An 18,839-nucleotide genomic window follows, 5' to 3' on the forward strand; every position below is an offset into this window, starting at 1 on the left:
ATACTAAATAGTACTGAGATTCACACAGAAATATCCGAGATATAACTTACAAAAACACAGCATGCACTTCTTTTTAGCACATCACATACAAAATTACTTTAAACAAGTTTGAGCTTTCTAAAAAGCTATGGATTGCTTCGCTCTATCATAATTAAATTTACTATGTTGTTTAGTATTTTTAATGTGGTATTTTTAGATATTGATTGACAAATATAACAAATGTATTTTAAGAATGTTGCATTATACATCAATGTGGTAGAGTGTTTAGCATTAATATTTATTTTCTTTTAGAATAATTAATATTAATTAGTAGCTTTATTATATGTATATTAAGAGTTCATCAATTCTTCTATTCTCTTATTTCTTCTTATTACAGTTCTACTCTATTTTTCTGGTTCATTAGTCAGTCAGTCATGTGTCATATTATCTGGTCTACTATTGGTCACAGTCATTAAGTTCATAGGTTTTGCCACTCTTTTTGATATACCTTGAGAGAAAGCTTTACATGTAGCAGCCATATTTAAATAGTTATATAGTTTATATTCTGGACACTTATTCCATATTAATCAGGTCAGTTACTAATATTTCTAAGTCTTTAATATTTGCACAGTATTCCTTAAGTTTGAATCTGAGAGAAAATGTATTTTGAATAAGTCAGAATGATTGTGCATGAATGATAGATATTTTATTTTAAAGAAGTATTTCCATGAACTCAGAGAAATAATATATCATAGATATATTAATGATACATGTATTGGTACAGTTATTTTATTATTATAAAAGGTCCAAAGTAATGTTTGCTGAACATTAAACTTATTGTTTATATAAATGCTATGCTGATATAGTTAGTTCATTAGACTTATGTAGGTTATATTTGTATTTTAACAGGACCAGAATAGCTTCATGTTATATTAATCTGGTGATGTTTCTAAACAGGAGATAGACCTTTGTACCATATACATGGTAAGATCAGTGTTACATGTATTTTTAGTTTACTGTATTGTCTGTGTTTGTCTATTTAATTTTAGTTCAGTATATGTATTGTTTGTGTCTTGTGAATAGTAGTTACCTGCATGTCAATTATTACATGTAAACATTATAGTAAGAAATTGTAGTTCATTCATAAATCTATGAATGAGTAGCGTAATACAATTGGACATATGTAGTAATTAATCCTGACTTGGTTTATAATTGAGTTTAATTGAATTCATATAATTAGAATATACACTTAAATAGTATTGGTTGTATTCTTACAGAAAAGAGCTAGTTTATCGTATTTTATACATGTACTTTCCGTTTTATGATTTAGAGTTATACCCCTTTGTACACTGTACTGTTTATGTATTTACGTTTTGTTATTTGTGTACTTTCAGGGTTGATTTATTTATGTCGTATGAATAAATGAATAATTAAACTTGACGAATCCTTTTATTCGCCACAAGAACCCTATTACATTTGGCGCCCACTAGTAGGTTAGACGTTCGACGACATATTTCCTGTTGGAGCCTCACTGAAGGTCAAGATCTAGGACGTGACATCCACCGGAAGATTGGAAAAATCAGTCGAAAATATTGAACACGTTGCTGAAAATTGTTTATTGTACAGACTATTTGCTGTTGTATACATTGTTTATGTAATGAAATGGTGAGAATATATACATAGTTTACACTCTATATAAATATTTTGTAAATATTTGGTATCAGAAAGCCACTATTGAAGAAAAACATTGACTTTAAAAACATCCAAAATTTGAAATTGGCCATTATCATGCATGTTTTGTGTTGATATTGTATATTGTTGTACTGTTTATAAATTTTCTTTGTTTGAATAATACTGACAACTGGTCTGCTTGTCCAAATTTAGAAAATTTTTGAAAATCCAGCTGGTATTTACACTTGACTTTTGTGTTTTGTACTTAGCCATTTTTATTTGTTTACATTGTGTACTATTGATTGGTAGGTGTTACATATCTGTTTGTGTTTGTTTTTGACATTCACTTACACTTTGTTAACACACATACACATCAATAGTGAGATACTGTTGTACTGATTTGGTATTATTTATGAGAAAGTGTACTTAGATTAATTTTCATATTTGAAAAAAAAAAATTACTTTGGTTTGGTATTAGCTTAGTACATGTGTACTTAGTATTTATTGACAGTGTATTGCTATACAGGGTAGTTACATATACATTTGTACTTGTACTTAGTATATGAGGGTATAGGTTTATTTATTTCATTTGTATGTCTACGTGTGCGTATGTATGATTGAATGTTGATATGAACCTGTGATTGACCTTGACCTTTCACATTTTAATAAATTTTCCCTTGCCTTGCCCGACACTTACCCTACTTTGTGCATTGCAGTGCATGTAAATTAATACACTTTTATACACATTTAAAAGCATACATACACTTGATAGTCTATAAGCGAAGCAGATATAGATAGCGATATATAGATACATTTGAGTGAACTCATAGATTGAGACAAGAAGACATATTTGATATTTGATCCGAGGATATGATTTGATGTAAGTAACCCAAGCCCATACATATAAAACTTACATTACACAGTAGGCTTCGGTTACACAGTAAAACTTAGTATAGTTGTGTTGTGGTCCAACCTTAGTTGTATTTGTTGTCACTGTTGCTTATACTTATACTTGTACTTTAACTTTACTTTATATTCTATCTACTTTACTTTGATCTATTGATGAACTAATCTTTACTTTAGTTATGTTCATATTTATGTATATATAGTACTTGTGTCAAATTCATATATATTCATACTTGTGTTTAGATATTTACATACTTGGATAAACTTATTTATTACTTTTCATCAGGGTAGATAATCTGCACTATTATTGAGTTGTCTTTCTTTGCATATTGTGTTTATCATACTTAGGTTAGGTTATTAATTTTTTTTTGGAATTAATTATACTTTATAATTTCAGATTATTATTAGATAGCTGACTTTATTTTTTTTCTCTGTATTTTGATACTTGTATTTAATCATTACACATAACTTCTTTTACAGTTGTTTAGTTCCTTGGTACCAGATTTAATACTTAACTTTGATATTTCAGATCTATTAATTATTATTAAATTTCAGATTTTGATATTTTGTTTCATATTTGTACTTAAACTAATCTTTACTTTAATTTTCAGTGCTGTATATTTATCATATAGTATATATATTAGATTGCTGGCGATACATATAGTTATATCATATTGCATTGTGTTTCAGGATATGCTTACCAGATATTTGTTTTCACTTTGACTAATTTTGAGTATGAGATAAATTTATATAGATTTACCTGATAGATTTATATAGGTTTGTCAAATACATTTGTATTGATTTCAGCTATTCATTATCTTTACTTTGTATTCATTGAAGGTACTTAATATAATTTTGTATTCATTGAAGGTACTTAACAAATTTTTGTATTCATTGAAGGTACTTAATAAATTATTGTATTCATTGAAGGTACTTAACAAATTCTTGTATTCATTGAAGGTACTTAATATTGCTTATATTCATTTTAGGTATTTAATATTATTTCTTATTCATTGTAGGTAATTAATTCTAGTTTCATATTAATTTTAGGTACTTAATATATACATTTGATATTCATTTTAGGAATTTAATCACATTCTTTATTGTAGGTGATTAACATTCATTTGCTATTTCTTGTAGGATACTCATATTTTCTTTATTTATTGTAGATACTTTGTTTTTTTTTGTAGGTGCTAATATTTATTATATTTCTTGTAGATATAGGATATCTTATTATACATTCATTCATATTTTGACATCATGGCCGATGAGGAATATCAACAGCTTGTCGACACCTTAAAGGAAATGAATATAAAACCAAAGGCCGATACACCTGAGGCATTACAACAATGGATTGAGGCTTACGCATTAGAAACACTACAGATGGGAAAACAGACGCAACCTATTAAGAAGGAACCATCAACAACAACGTCATCCCATTATACTCAGCCGCCTAGAATCAACCTTTTCTCTGGTAGTGGTGAAAAGAAAGGAGGTGAAACAACATACGAACTTTGGAAATATGAAGTACTTGGACTCATGAAGGATAAGATCCACTCAGAGGAAGCTATTATCCAAGCCATACGTAGAGCTTTGCGTGGGGAAGCAGGATTAGTAGCAATGCGTTTAGGAACAGATGCATCATTAACTGAGATCATGAGCAAGATGGAAAGCGTTTTTGGCAATGTAGATGAACTTGAAACCATCATGGGTGACTTTTACAATGCAAAGCAGAAGGAAACCGAGGATGTTTCAGCATGGAGTTGTCGCTTGGAAGGAATACTTGATAAAGCTATCCATTCAGGGAAAGTCAGTAAGCCACAAGCAGATACCATGATGCATGACATGCTTTGGAAAGGACTTAGACCAGATATAAAGCATATTAGCCACTATGAGAAGGAACGCTTTAAGACATTTGATCATTTGCGGGTAGCTTTGAGAAAGATTGAGAAAGAACATAATCTGGATGAACTACCAAAGGTGAAAGCAACATCAAAACAGGCAATTGCTAATGACATGAATGAGAAAGAGGAGGAATCTGAACTTGTTACAACACTGAAGCAGATAAACACACGCCTCGAGCACTTAGAATCTAGACAACATAATAAGCAACAATTTGAAGATCAATCAAATCAACAACAACAAGACACACAACCACAACCGTACCAAGATACTTTTAATCAGTTTAGAGGTAGAGGATATAATAGAGGTGGTAGAGGAAATAGAGGTTATGATAGAGGTTATGGAAGAGGTTATGGCAGAGGTTATGGCAGAGGTTATGGTAGAGGTAATGGCAGAGGTTTTGGTCAGAATCAACATCAGTCTACTCAACCGATTACATGTTACCGTTGTGGAAGAGACTCGCACATTGCCAGAGGATGCCGAGCCAACACTGATGTCAACGGCAAACCTTTAAACTAGATGATGTCATCGACAAGGGGCAGCCGATCGACATGAACATACAAAGCCCTATACAACAGAATTTATGCAAATCAACAATACCACCAGGACTTTGTGGACAACCAACTGAATCAAAAATTATCATCAATGGCATTGAAACTTCATCTCTTCTAGATACAGGATCCACTGTTTCAACAATAGCTCATGAATTCTACACTCAACACTTTACTGACACACCACTCAAACCTTTAGAACAGATTATCAGCATTGAATGCGCAGATGGAAATTCATTACCGTACCATGGATATATTGAGGCCAACATTCAACTGAAAGAAACTGATCAGCATTATCCAACCATACTACTTGTTGTACCTGATAGTCCGTATCACTCCAAAGTTCCAGTTCTGTTGGGAACAAATATACTGACAACTATCATGGATGATTACAAAGATAGATTTGGCAACCGATTTCTTCAGACATCAGATTTAACAACACCCTGGTATTCTTCGTTTAGATGTATACTATTGAGAGAAAAAGAACTTAAAAAGATGAAAAACAGATTAGCATTAGTTAAATCAGCTGAATATGAAAGAGTCATTATACCACCAAACAGTCAGATATCCATCAAAGCTATGACAACCAAAGAACTACCTTACCACTCCACATCTGCTATCACGCAGCAAACAAAGTCATCTATATTACCATCAGATTTAGATATTGAACCATCACTGATAGATTATAGATACCAGCATAATGACATGTTCAACCTCAGAATTTGTAACATCACTACAAGAACAGTCACCATTCAACCAAACGCCATAATTGCTGAACTACAACCTGTACTCATACAAGATAAGCCTTTAAATAAAGAGAAAGAATTTGAACCACCATTATTACAGCAGGTAGACATATCCAACAACAACATAACATCAGATCAACTTCAACTTGGAAAAGATTTCATTACATCATACCAGGATCTATTTTCCAAAGATGATTACGACATTGGACATACCAACATAGTACAACACAAGATACTCTTAGAAGATGATAGACCGTTCAAACAACGATACCGACACATACCGCCTTCAATGTATGAAGATGTTAAGAGCCACTTATACCAGATGCTCCGAGCAGGAATTATTAGAAAGTCTCATAGTCCGTATGCCTCCAACGTTGTTCTAGTTAAGAAGAAGAATGGCACACTAAGAATATGCGTAGATTACAGAGAATTGAATTTAAAGACAAAAAAGGACGCCTATGCTTTGCCAAGAATGGAGGATATGTTAGACTGCATGGCTGGAAACAAGTACTTTTCGACCGTAGACATGAAGTCTGGTTATCATCAGGTGGAGATACTTGAGGAACACAAGGAGAGGACAGCATTCACCGTAGGACCTCTTGGACTCTTCGAGTACAACCGTATGCCTTTCGGACTTGCTTGCGCCCCCGCCACTTATCAACGTCTTATGCAAGATTGCCTCAGAGATCTTCACATGCGTATATGTTGCGTATTTATTGATGATGTCATCATATTTGCTAAAACTTATGAGGAACACCTAGAGCGACTTGAGATGGTCTTTGACAGATTTCGACAAGCCAACTTGAAGCTTTCGCCATCAAAATGTTCTTTCTTCCAGCCAAAAGTCAAATATGTAGGACATATTGTATCTGAGGAGGGAGTAGAGACAGACCCAGAGAAAGTTGAGAAAGTAATGAATTGGCCTACTCCAAAGTCACCTGAAGAAGTACGTAGATTCATCGGATTCGTAGGATACTACCGCAAGTTCATCCGTAACTTCAGTCAGATAGCAAAGCCACTTACATCCATCATGCCAACTTCAAATATAAAGAAAGGGGAAAAGAAGACTAAGAAACAACAACAAGAAGCATTTCAGTGGACTGATAAGCAAGAAACAGCTTTCACAACATTAAAGCAACACTTATCATCAGCACCGATACTTGGATATGTCGATTACTCTAAACCATTTGAACTCCACACTGATGCCAGTGGTCAAGGACTTGGTGCCGTATTATACCAAGAGCAAGACGGACATCAACGGGTTATCGCATATGCTAGCAGAGGTTTAACAAAAGCAGAACAGAATTATCCAGCACATAAGATGGAATTTCTTGCGCTAAAGTGGTCCATAACCGACAAGTTCCATGATTACCTCTATGGCCACAAGTTTAGAGTACTCACAGACAACAACCCACTCACATATGTACTCACGTCTGCAAAACTAGATGCTACTGGACACCGTTGGCTCGCTGCACTAGCCGCTTACGATTTCGACATCATCTATCGTCCAGGCAAGACCAATGCAGATGCAGATGGACTATCCAGATTGACAACTATCAGCAAAGATTCCATTAAAGCGATATGTGGATGCATATATACACCATTGATTGACTCTTATGCCATATCACCAGATGCCATCGACATTAGTAATTTGGATATGCACATAGAGGTTTCAACTGATACCAACTGGTCAGAAGTCCAAGCTATGGATCCACTACTCCACGCATGGAAAAAACAGCTGAAATCTGGACAGAAACCAGTAAAAGGAAAGATATTAGCAAGTCCACTAAGTAAACAGTTCAACCATCTCAGACTTATAGATGATGTACTTTACAGAGAGATCACCATCGACGAAAAGATACATCATCAACTCATCATACCATCTTCACACATCAAATTAGCATTAGAAGCATTACATGACGAAATGGGACATCCAGGGAAAGACAGAACCACCAGTCTAATAAGAGAACGTTTTTACTGGCCTGGGATGAATAAAGATATTGAAGAATGGATTCAACGATGCGAAAGATGTATTAAGAGAAAGAAAGATCCAGGAAGAGCACCACTAGTCAACATCACAACATCTCAGCCAATGGACCTTATATGCATTGACTACCTTACTCTAGAACCATCAAAGGGAGGAATTCAAGACATCTTGGTAATCACCGATCACTTTACACGTTATGCACAGGCCATACCAACACGCAACCAGACTGCAAAGACAACTGCAGAAGCATTGCTCAACAACTTCATCGTGCATTATGGTTTACCTAACAGAATTCACTCAGATCAGGGTCCATCCTTTGAAAGTAACATCATTCAGGAACTTTGCCGTCTAACAGGGATAAAGAAGTCAAGAACCACACCATACCATCCGATGGGCAACGGCATGACTGAGAGGTTTAACCGTACATTACTGTCAATGCTTGGGACTTTACAGCCAAAAGATAAGATCAACTGGAAAGCGTACGTAGCTCCGTTAGTGCATGCGTACAACTGCACTCGTCATGAAGCAACAGGACAATCACCTTACTTTCTGATGTTTGGCCGACAACCAAAGCTTCCCATCGACTTAGCATTTGGACTGGTAAAGGACAAAGATAGGAAACCACACACCAAGTACATACAAGAATTGAAAAACAGACTAGTGGATGCCTACAAGCTTGCTTCAGAATCAGCAAAGAAGGCAAATGAGAAACAAAAAGAACATTACGATCTGAAAGTTAGAGGAGCAGTGGTGGAAAAAGGCGACAAGGTATTAGTGAAGAAAGTTGCATTTGATGGAAAGCATAAGCTGAGTGATAAATGGGAGAACGATATTTATTTAGTATTATCACAACCTAATAAAGATATACCAGTGTACGTTGTACAAAAAGATAGTGGCGAGGGGCGTAAGCGTACATTGCATAGGAATCTTCTATTACCTGTGGGATATATTTCAAGTCAACCACCAACGGCAGAACCATTACCTAAACCAGTCCCTAGACCAAGAACGAGATTGCAAAAGAAGATCAGCTCTAACACAGACTGTACTATGGAGGATACCGATATCGAAAGTGATGATGATTATGAGATATTCGTACATCAACGACCAATGGTTGACAACACTTCATCCAGTGTTGGTGATGATGAAACAGATAGTCTTGATGATCACGAAGAAGAAGTACTACACACTCCGGAGTCAGATGGGGACGCCCATGACATAGATATAGAGGTACAGGAACTAGATTCCTTACACGAGGATGAAGAGCAGGAGTCGTCTTTAGAACCAGAGACGCTAGATCCAGCTCATGATGATGATATACCTCCAGTTGTGCCTCGTCGGTCAGGCCGAGAGAGGACACAACCTAAGTGGTTACAGTCTGGTGATTATGTGACGAAGTCTGCAGTTCCACCTACTGATACACCTGTAGTTACACCTGTAGCTGAGTGGAGACAGAAGGCAGATTACCTGTCTAGCTGTATTGCTAGAGGTTTATTTTCAGGGATAGAGCTTGAAGCAGGGAAGGCTTTATTAGCCATTTTGACCGATCATTGATGTTTTATATTTTAGCTTTACTATTGATACTATTAATCTTATATATTTGATAATATTTCAGTGGATTATCCTGATTGATTCCTACTGTATTTATTAGTGATTGCAGTATCAGTACATTGCAGCTTCAGATATAATACTATTTCATTTTTATTTTTCATAGATATTATGTTGTATACTCTGAAATGACGTGGACGTCATTTTGGATGCCAGGGGAGTATGTGGTAGAGTGTTTAGCATTAATATTTATTTTCTTTTAGAATAATTAATATTAATTAGTAGCTTTATTATATGTATATTAAGAGTTCATCAATTCTTCTATTCTCTTATTTCTTCTTATTACAGTTCTACTCTATTTTTCTGGTTCATTAGTCAGTCAGTCATGTGTCATATTATCTGGTCTACTATTGGTCACAGTCATTAAGTTCATAGGTTTTGCCACTCTTTTTGATATACCTTGAGAGAAAGCTTTACATGTAGCAGCCATATTTAAATAGTTATATAGTTTATATTCTGGACACTTATTCCATATTAATCAGGTCAGTTACTAATATTTCTAAGTCTTTAATATTTGCACAGTATTCCTTAAGTTTGAATCTGAGAGAAAATGTATTTTGAATAAGTCAGAATGATTGTGCATGAATGATAGATATTTTATTTTAAAGAAGTATTTCCATGAACTCAGAGAAATAATATATCATAGATATATTAATGATACATGTATTGGTACAGTTATTTTATTATTATAAAAGGTCCAAAGTAATGTTTGCTGAACATTAAACTTATTGTTTATATAAATGCTATGCTGATATAGTTAGTTCATTAGACTTATGTAGGTTATATTTGTATTTTAACAGGACCAGAATAGCTTCATGTTATATTAATCTGGTGATGTTTCTAAACAGGAGATAGACCTTTGTACCATATACATGGTAAGATCAGTGTTACATGTATTTTTAGTTTACTGTATTGTCTGTGTTTGTCTATTTAATTTTAGTTCAGTATATGTATTGTTTGTGTCTTGTGAATAGTAGTTACCTGTATGTCAATTATTACATGTAAACATTATAGTAAGAAATTGTAGTTCATTCATAAATCTATGAATGAGTAGCGTAATACAATTGGACATATGTAGTAATTAATCCTGACTTGGTTTATAATTGAGTTTAATTGAATTCATATAATTATAATATACACTTAAATAGTATTGGTTGTATTCTTACAGAAAAGAGCTAGTTTATCGTATTTTATACATGTACTTTCCGTTTTATGATTTAGAGTTATACCCCTTTGTACACTGTACTGTTTATGTATTTACGTTTTGTTATTTGTGTACTTTCAGGGTTGATTTATTTATGTCGTATGAATAAATGAATAATTAAACTTGACGAATCCTTTTATTCGCCACAAGAACCCTATTACATCAATGATTTAAAAAAAAGATTAAATTGCTCGTTGAAAATTTAAACAACTATAAATAAACACGACTCTTATGGTGTGCCTCACTGGAGGTGTGCCTAGATTGTCAGAAGTTATAAAATACAGATAATGCATTTTTGTAAACATTATACATGTTTTAAAGGAACATTGTTAAGCAAAGCAAGTTTTGCATATTGCAGAGTAACAAAGCAAATAAAAACGTTTTAATAATTGGTATTTTGATATTGAATTTATCTGTGAAATACTAGATCATACTTCTATAGTAGTAGTATATATATGCAAATAAAACGAACATGAATTAATGACAGTTGATCGGAACATAAATACACATAGTTAATTTTCTGACATTTGATTCTTTATATCCTGGACATCTCTTTATCTCATGTAAGCCAATAGCTATTGCTGTATCTCAGCCGCATCAAAATGCAACCAATCAGAATCTAGATGTGATAAGTAGTGATGATTAAAGCTGGCATGTACATGACGCAATGTTAGATATTGCTACCACTGCGAAAAATAGCGTTAAGTAAATGTTTGACGGGAATTTTTTTATAGAAATGCTGAAATAAATATTTCAAATTATACATAAAAATAAAGATTGATTCTTAATTTTTCACATTATGATAGAAAAAAAATAAAATATAATATTCATAGGCATAGGAAAACACAGATTATCCGAAAAAACGTTTACTTAGCGTTGTCCCATGTAACAAACTCGAAACATAAAACTCGAACAATTCGCGAAATGTGCACGCAACTCTTCGAAATTTTGCATGAACATTCTATGACGTGATATATTTCAGTATTGGTTAACATGGCTGTCTCCATTTAAAATTTGCATACATATTTTCAAAAGAATGTAATGTACGGAAATGTCCCATCGGAAATTTAATTTGGAAACTTAAAACATTTCAGTACAAAAATAAAATTTTGACAAGATAATTCATTGAATTGTATGCACGATCGTTTTGTACTAAGTGTTTGCTCCCGAAATTCGAACTGAAAAATAAATTGAGCTACATAATGAATTCAAAACAATAGATTTGCAATGTCTTGCGGAAATGTCCGAGTTCAACTTGCATGCCTTCACAAAACTTTTACGGAAAAAAAACGGAGATTTGATTTCGTGAAGATTATTTTTCGGCCTTTATAACTACACCAATAAAAAGTACTTTTAAAGTTGAAGCTGTTACACCAAATAACATTAATATTACAGGGTTATCTATAAAAAATATGGATTATTGAAAATGTCTTGCAAGTTTGTCCGTTATCATAATTTGACGTCGATACAAGCGTAATATGCTAGGGACGGCATGCACTGCGTGTTCCTTCCTCCAATAAATGTAAATGTCCTGCCTTCAACAAAACGAAATGATGCACACATTACAAAAATACATATCTATAAGACTGTCAAAAAGTAAGAAGACTTCAGTATCACAAGTATAAGCTATTCTATGCCACTGCTTGTACAAAATCATACTCGGGTTGAATATATAATGCAGCAATATTCCTCCAAAAACACATAATTACTAACAGTAAAATTGAATATCCTATGTTAACTATAAAATCATATTGGATTGGATTCTCCCGGCATTTATACCTGTGTGTTATAATTTGCATTTACCCAAAAAGGAAAGCAGGAAGAATTAGATAAAGCGTGTTTCCAATTTAACGTAATTTTTATGTTACACTAAATGGTAGCAATATCTGACGTTGCGTCACATGTATTTCGACTAAATATAATAGCTCCGCACCGAGATGCGAAGCAAATAGCACCTCTTCAAGTATATATATATATGCAGTTCTAGTCAAGTTTGTGATAATTCAATTTCTGACTTAATCTATTTTGCCATCCCTGAACAAGATTTTGTTTAGAGGTCGAGATTCAACATCATTATAAGCATGGAACTATGGCAACCGAACATTGTGGATCCTAGGTTGAAAGGTTTCCTCAACTTGTTAAGGATGAAAAATACACAAAAATCCTCGCTGTTTGACAATGTGTCATAACTATCATAAAATTAAACCTATAATGTACTTTAATGAAGATATATCTTAAACCTAGAAATAACACTTTTGAAATATATCATATATATGTCCAATTTGATATTCTATGATGTATGATAAAGTTGAGTTCAAGGTCATATTTGGTATAAAGATGACATTGCCCAAACCAAAACTTGGCCACAATTATCGTTGGGTTTTTGCAGGTTTTTTTTAAATCTGTCCTTACCTGCCAACCAATATGGCTAGCACGACTAAACGACATAGGGATAACATGTAAGTTTTGTATCTTGAAAACAACTCTCTATAGGAAAATCAGACAACGGCACACATGTCCCAAACGATGAGAAATACCTTCTGTATATTAACATTGAAACTCTCAGACGGTTTTTTTTGTGTGTAGGATATTACCCTCACATGACGAATTTCCCTTTTTTTTTTTTTTTATTGTTTATCAATTATCTTGAAAGCTATAATAGATACTTTAAGGTAGATTCTTGAAAAAATGGGTCAGCTAACAAACATAAGTATTGGTAGATGAAATTGTCAGTTGTCTTCGTGTATATAGCAGCTAATACACCTGAATAACGACCTTAATTAACACTTTTGTGTTTGGGCAAATAATATATATAGATAATAGAGAGAAACTGTTCAAAAAGATAAAAAAAAAAATAGCAATACCGTTTCAACAAAAACATATTTTAGTCGTGACTATATTCTAAGAAAAATGATGGAGAGTTTCAATTGATCTTTATGGCAGTACACGCAGTATCACAAATAGTACTGCATCACAACAAGATACAAGTTTAATGAACCGACAGCCGCAAGGGTTGTATAGCCAGTCAAGATCGTTAAACACTTCAATTTGTTTTACAAGTTTAATCAATAATATTCAACAAAATTTAGTTTATATTCGATAAAGTTAACTTTAATAACATCTTTTTAACAAAAGAAAAGGTAAGATTGTTGTCAGGTATTCTGAATACGTGTATATGTTTTTTTAAAACGATACTGGGACGTGCATTGAATCACTTAGAGCAGACAACACAAGACATGGGTGCCAGGTCATAATACGGAGGACAAGGCAGGGAACCACACTTAGCTCCAACTTTAAAAAATAGTTTCCCATTAGCATTGGATCCACCTCCTTCTCGGAACTGTGCCACGTGATCCACACATACGTATTCAGAACCTGCTGTATGAGTGTTTGCATTTGCAGCCAGTCTACCATAACATTCTTGATGCCAGTTACCATAACAATTTATTTTCCCTGGAATCATGTGCACAGATGACTTTCCGACGGCTCTACATATGTAACGTGTTTGGCTTATGAACTATATGTTCGTATCCGTTTTCACAGAATCTGAGATACTCCAATATCAATCTTTCAGTTAACTCGAAAACCTAACTACAACTTGGAGGCTTGACTCAAAACTACAAGACCAACTTTGAAACTTAATAAAGGAATAACACTATTTACACAAACAACTTTGTATCAAAAAGTAGTCTGAAAACTATAACCTCAATTTATCCTTGATCCTTTCACCGACTCCGAGGTCCCAACTGATTTGACAAACAATTATATTAAACTTAAGAACAAGCTTCAAAAATCCTAGGTTCCTGAAACACCTAGTTCTGAGACACCCAGTCTCTAAAACACCTAGTCCTGAAATGACTAGTCTCTGAAGCACCTAGTTCCTGAGACAACTAGTTTTGAAGCACCTAGTCTTCGGAGCACTTAAGTCACCAGATTATTACAAGCTATCTGTTCGAGGGACTGCGACCATTCCCGAGGGAAATTACAGTTTCGGAACAACGCGGTAGCTTGCAATAATTGTAATACCTAGTCTCCGAAGCACCAAAGTCACCAGACTATCACAAACCACCTGTTCGAGGGACTGCGACCATTCCCGAGGGAAATTACAGTATCGGAACAACCCGGTAGCTTGCAACAATCGTAAAGACTTCAAAAACCGCTTGCTTCAAAACCACGACGCTTTCAACTCAACTAGGTTTACAAACTTCTCAATTCTAACTTCTTTATTTGCTGGTATTTTCTTCCCGATGTTTAACTATCAACGGCCAATTAATAAATGAGCGAACTTGCACCATCTATCGGTGTCTTTATATACCATGAGCGCGGACCTCGAAGAGAGCACCCTAGCAACAATTAACGCATCTCATAACAACCGAGGATAAAAGGATGATTTGATATGTAGTTTTCGTTAACGTATTGTTCAAATGGGTAATTAATCATGGATTACAATTCAACGATAAATTACAAATATTGTCTTATGCTTAAACTGCATTTTTGTCACATTACCCACGCCTCCGATTTCATGCGTCCTCGCATGACTTACATACTTTTATTTCCTATTTGTATCAACACAAAGAATAAGTTTAAAAGGTTCCTAACAAATTTTGCCTCTGCAGCGGCCCCAAGGAGCCTACTCTTAACGAAATCTGCAGAAGGGGTCTTTTACATGCACAGGGCGTGACATGTCCCTGTACATGGGGCCTCGGATTTAACGTCCCCATCCGACGGACTCACATTGATATATATTTTTTTTCTGTGTTGAGTGTATTTCAACACACCTCAACACTTACAATAAAAATAACATTACTATTTTATAAAAAAAATAAAAATTAACAACAGTGCTATCTACAATAACCGATTAAAAATCCAGCAGAGATTGAAATTCTTTCTGAATTTTCTCCTCAACCTTATTTCTATTTAACATAATTTTAACAGACTTGATGTATTTTCTGTACTTCAATAACTCTTTCTGCTTTGGAGCCAAATTTTTCTCTTGTCGTGTTGTCTTTCTTTTACTAAGTCCTTCCACACTTTATCAGAAGTCTTAACATTTGTTTCAGGCTCTGTAATATCATCATCTTCGTTAATGGAGGTGTCATTTTCTGAGACTTCTTCTCGGTTCACATCTCCGTCTTTAGAGTTTACGTCATGTTCCATTTGTAGCTCAATAATTTTAACGTCATTATGCCTATGTAACCTTTTCATATGACGTCTGCGATAAGCCGACTTCTTAAAGACTTTGCTACAATGGTAGCAATGTGATAAGGTCTTCTCCTGATTCTTAACCAATATTCCTTTATTTGTATTTACAATACTATCTTTTTCTTTGATTCTTTGAGGAGGAAGTTGTACAGCCGATGCTACATATGCCCCGTAGCAGCCTATCTGACCTTCAAAATGTAAACGGGTCTCTCTTCCATTTACCCAAATATTACCTTTAGTAATATCAATTACACAACTTTGGCTCCTTTGGAAGTCTATTCCAAGTATACCATCTACGTTAAGATCTGCTAACACAGCTATATTCGAACAGACATTACCATTTATTTCAATGTCAATAATGGTCTTCCCAAATACATTTAAACGAGAACCGTTGGTAGTCAGTATATCTCTGTCCATTGTTGACAAAACCGGCGAATGCATACTGTCAAATAATTTCTTTGAAATTAGAGATACTGTCGCTCCTGTGTCTATAAGCATCTTGGCTTTACAACCATTAACTTTAGCTTTTATAAACATACCGGCCTCATTTGCTAATTTGTTAACTCCTATCACACCGTTCTGTTTTTCGTGCGAAAATTCGGGTACGTTTTGGGAGTTTGAATGTCCTCTTTTCACACTACTATCGGGACAATCTTTCTTGAAGTGTCCAAATTTTCCACAATTGAAACATCCTTGATTCTTGTGATTCTGGTATTGTGCCCGAGTCTGCTTTAAAGCTTTAACTTCTTGCTGTAGATCAGTCAAAGCTGTCTGCATGTTTCTAAGTAGCTCTACTGTTTTGTCGTTAACGTCACTGTTGGTTCCGTCTCTAGTTATAGCCCTTGAATAGCCCTTCCCATTATCTTGCTTAATTTCGGCCTTATTAAAAGCTTCAAGTTCAACAGCGTGTCGAATCGCGTCGTTCAAGTCAGCAGGTCTAGCTTGTTTTATCCTTAGCCTCATGTCTACACTCATGAGTCCGTCAATAAACTGCTCTTTAGCAAGTGTTTCTCTAACGTCAGTCGGGGCCGTGGGGTACGAAAGGTTCGCCAAGCGTCTTATGTCCTGACCTAGTTCAGGAAGACTTTCCGAAGCCTTTTGACGACGCTCCCGTAATTGTGTTCTGTACAATTCCGTTTGATTGGCAGGCGAAAATCTCTCTTCAAGAGACCTGACAAGTTCTTTAAAATTTTGTCTTTTATCTGTGGGTAGATTTCCTAGTACCCCCTGAGCTTGTCCTCTCAACGAAACTGCCAAATACAAACCCTTCTCTGTATCTGTCCACCCATTTATACTTGAACAAGCTTCGAAATGAGATTTGTAATCTATCCATGAGCCCTGCCCATCAAACGTAGCGGGTTTTATAATATTCTTGTTTTTGTTGTCTCTCCTAAATGCACCTAATTTGTTTTGTGGTTTTTGGAGATCTTTCTTTCGTCTCTCAGTGACAAAATTTGTCTCAAGAACAGAATCTGAAATATCTTTATTATGTATTTCAGGTCGTGGCATAACTTTTGTCTTAGCCTCTACCCCAACGTGTGTACTTTGGAGTATGTTGCTGCCCGTACCAAAGTCAGGGTCTGAAATTCTAGCAGAAGCAATTCCAGAGTCAGATTGTCTTGGACGTGTTGCTTGACTAAAAGGAGTTGACTGAGCAAAGTCAGGGGCATTTTCAAAACTCTTAGATCTTAAGCACTCTATTTCCTTGTTTAATTTATCTAACTCCCTGGTCAAATTACTTGTTTCGACACTGTAAGGGTCATACAACATTTTATCTTCTCTGAATGTTCGGGACATATTTTCAAGAATAAATTTAACAATTTTCCAAATATATTTTATTAAACAAATTGACAATTAATGTATTTAAACAGTGTGTTGCTTCTTGCAATGACAAATAGAAAATAATGACAATCAAACAATGTGATTATTTACATATAATACTGAAGTTTCTCAGATCCCACCGCTGCTAACCAATTTTGTAACGTGTTTGGCTTATGAACTATATGTTCGTATCCGTTTTCACAGAATCTGAGATACTCCAATATCAATCTTTCAGTTAACTCGAAAACCTAACTACAACTTGGAGGCTTGACTCAAAACTACAAGACCAACTTTGAAACTTAATAAAGGAATAACACTATTTACACAAACAACTTTGTATCAAAAAGTAGTCTGAAAACTATAACCTCAATTTATCCTTGATCCTTTCACCGACTCCGAGGTCCCAACTGATTTGACAAACAATTATATTAAACTTAAGAACAAGCTTCAAAAATCCTAGGTTCCTGAAACACCTAGTTCTGAGACACCCAGTCTCTAAAACATCTAGTCCTGAAATGACTAGTCTCTGAAGCACCTAGTTCCTGAGACAACTAGTTTTGAAGCACCTAGTCTCCGGAGCACTTAAGTCACCAGATTATTACAAGCTATCTGTTCGAGGGACTGCGACCATTCCCGAGGGAAATTACAGTTTCGGAACAACGCGGTAGCTTGCAATAATTGTAATACCTAGTCTCCGAAGCACCAAAGTCACCAGACTATCACAAACCACCTGTTCGAGGGACTGCGACCATTCCCGAGGGAAATTACAGTATCGGAACAACCCGGTAGCTTGCAACAATCGTAAAGACTTCAAAAACCGCTTGCTTCAAAACCACGACGCTTTCAACTCAACTAGGTTTACAAACTTCTCAATTCTAACTTCTTTATTTGCTGGTATTTTCTTCCCGATGTTTAACTATCAACGGCCAATTAATAAATGAGCGAACTTGCACCATCTATCGGTGTCTTTATATACCATGAGCACGGACCTCGAAGAGAGCACCCTAGCAACAATTAACGCATCTCATAACAACCGAGGATAAAAGGATGATTTGATATGTAGTTTTCGTTAACGTATTGTTCAAATGGGTAATTAATCATGGATTACAATTCAACGATAAATTACAAATATTGTCTTATGCCTAAACTGCATTTTTGTCACACATACAGCACAGGGAACATCATTATCATATAAACCTTGACCAAAATAATTGGTTTGATATTCTGCACCATATATCGTCGCATCACCGCCTGATGAGTCGCCT

General features: G+C 34.8%; 1 long non-coding RNA gene across 2 annotated transcripts; it reads left to right on the forward strand.

Moving 5' to 3' along the window:
- The first annotated feature begins 462 nt into the window (after window positions 1-462).
- Window positions 463-10,673, forward strand: LOC134700118 (uncharacterized). 2 transcript variants are annotated; one of them, XR_010103780.1, is made up of 5 exons: window positions 471-570; window positions 889-963; window positions 1,374-1,644; window positions 10,148-10,222; window positions 10,633-10,673. It is a non-coding gene; the product is annotated as an uncharacterized LOC134700118 (long non-coding RNA). The 2 variants fall into 2 exon arrangements; XR_010103779.1 differs by lacking the exon at window positions 10,633-10,673 and having other exon boundaries at window positions 463-570; window positions 10,148-10,568.
- Window positions 10,674-18,839: the final 8,166 nt, after the last annotated feature.

Source organism: Mytilus trossulus, unplaced genomic scaffold, assembly GCF_036588685.1.
Source record: "Mytilus trossulus isolate FHL-02 unplaced genomic scaffold, PNRI_Mtr1.1.1.hap1 h1tg000122l__unscaffolded, whole genome shotgun sequence".
Classification (NCBI taxonomy): domain Eukaryota; kingdom Metazoa; phylum Mollusca; class Bivalvia; order Mytilida; family Mytilidae; genus Mytilus; species Mytilus trossulus.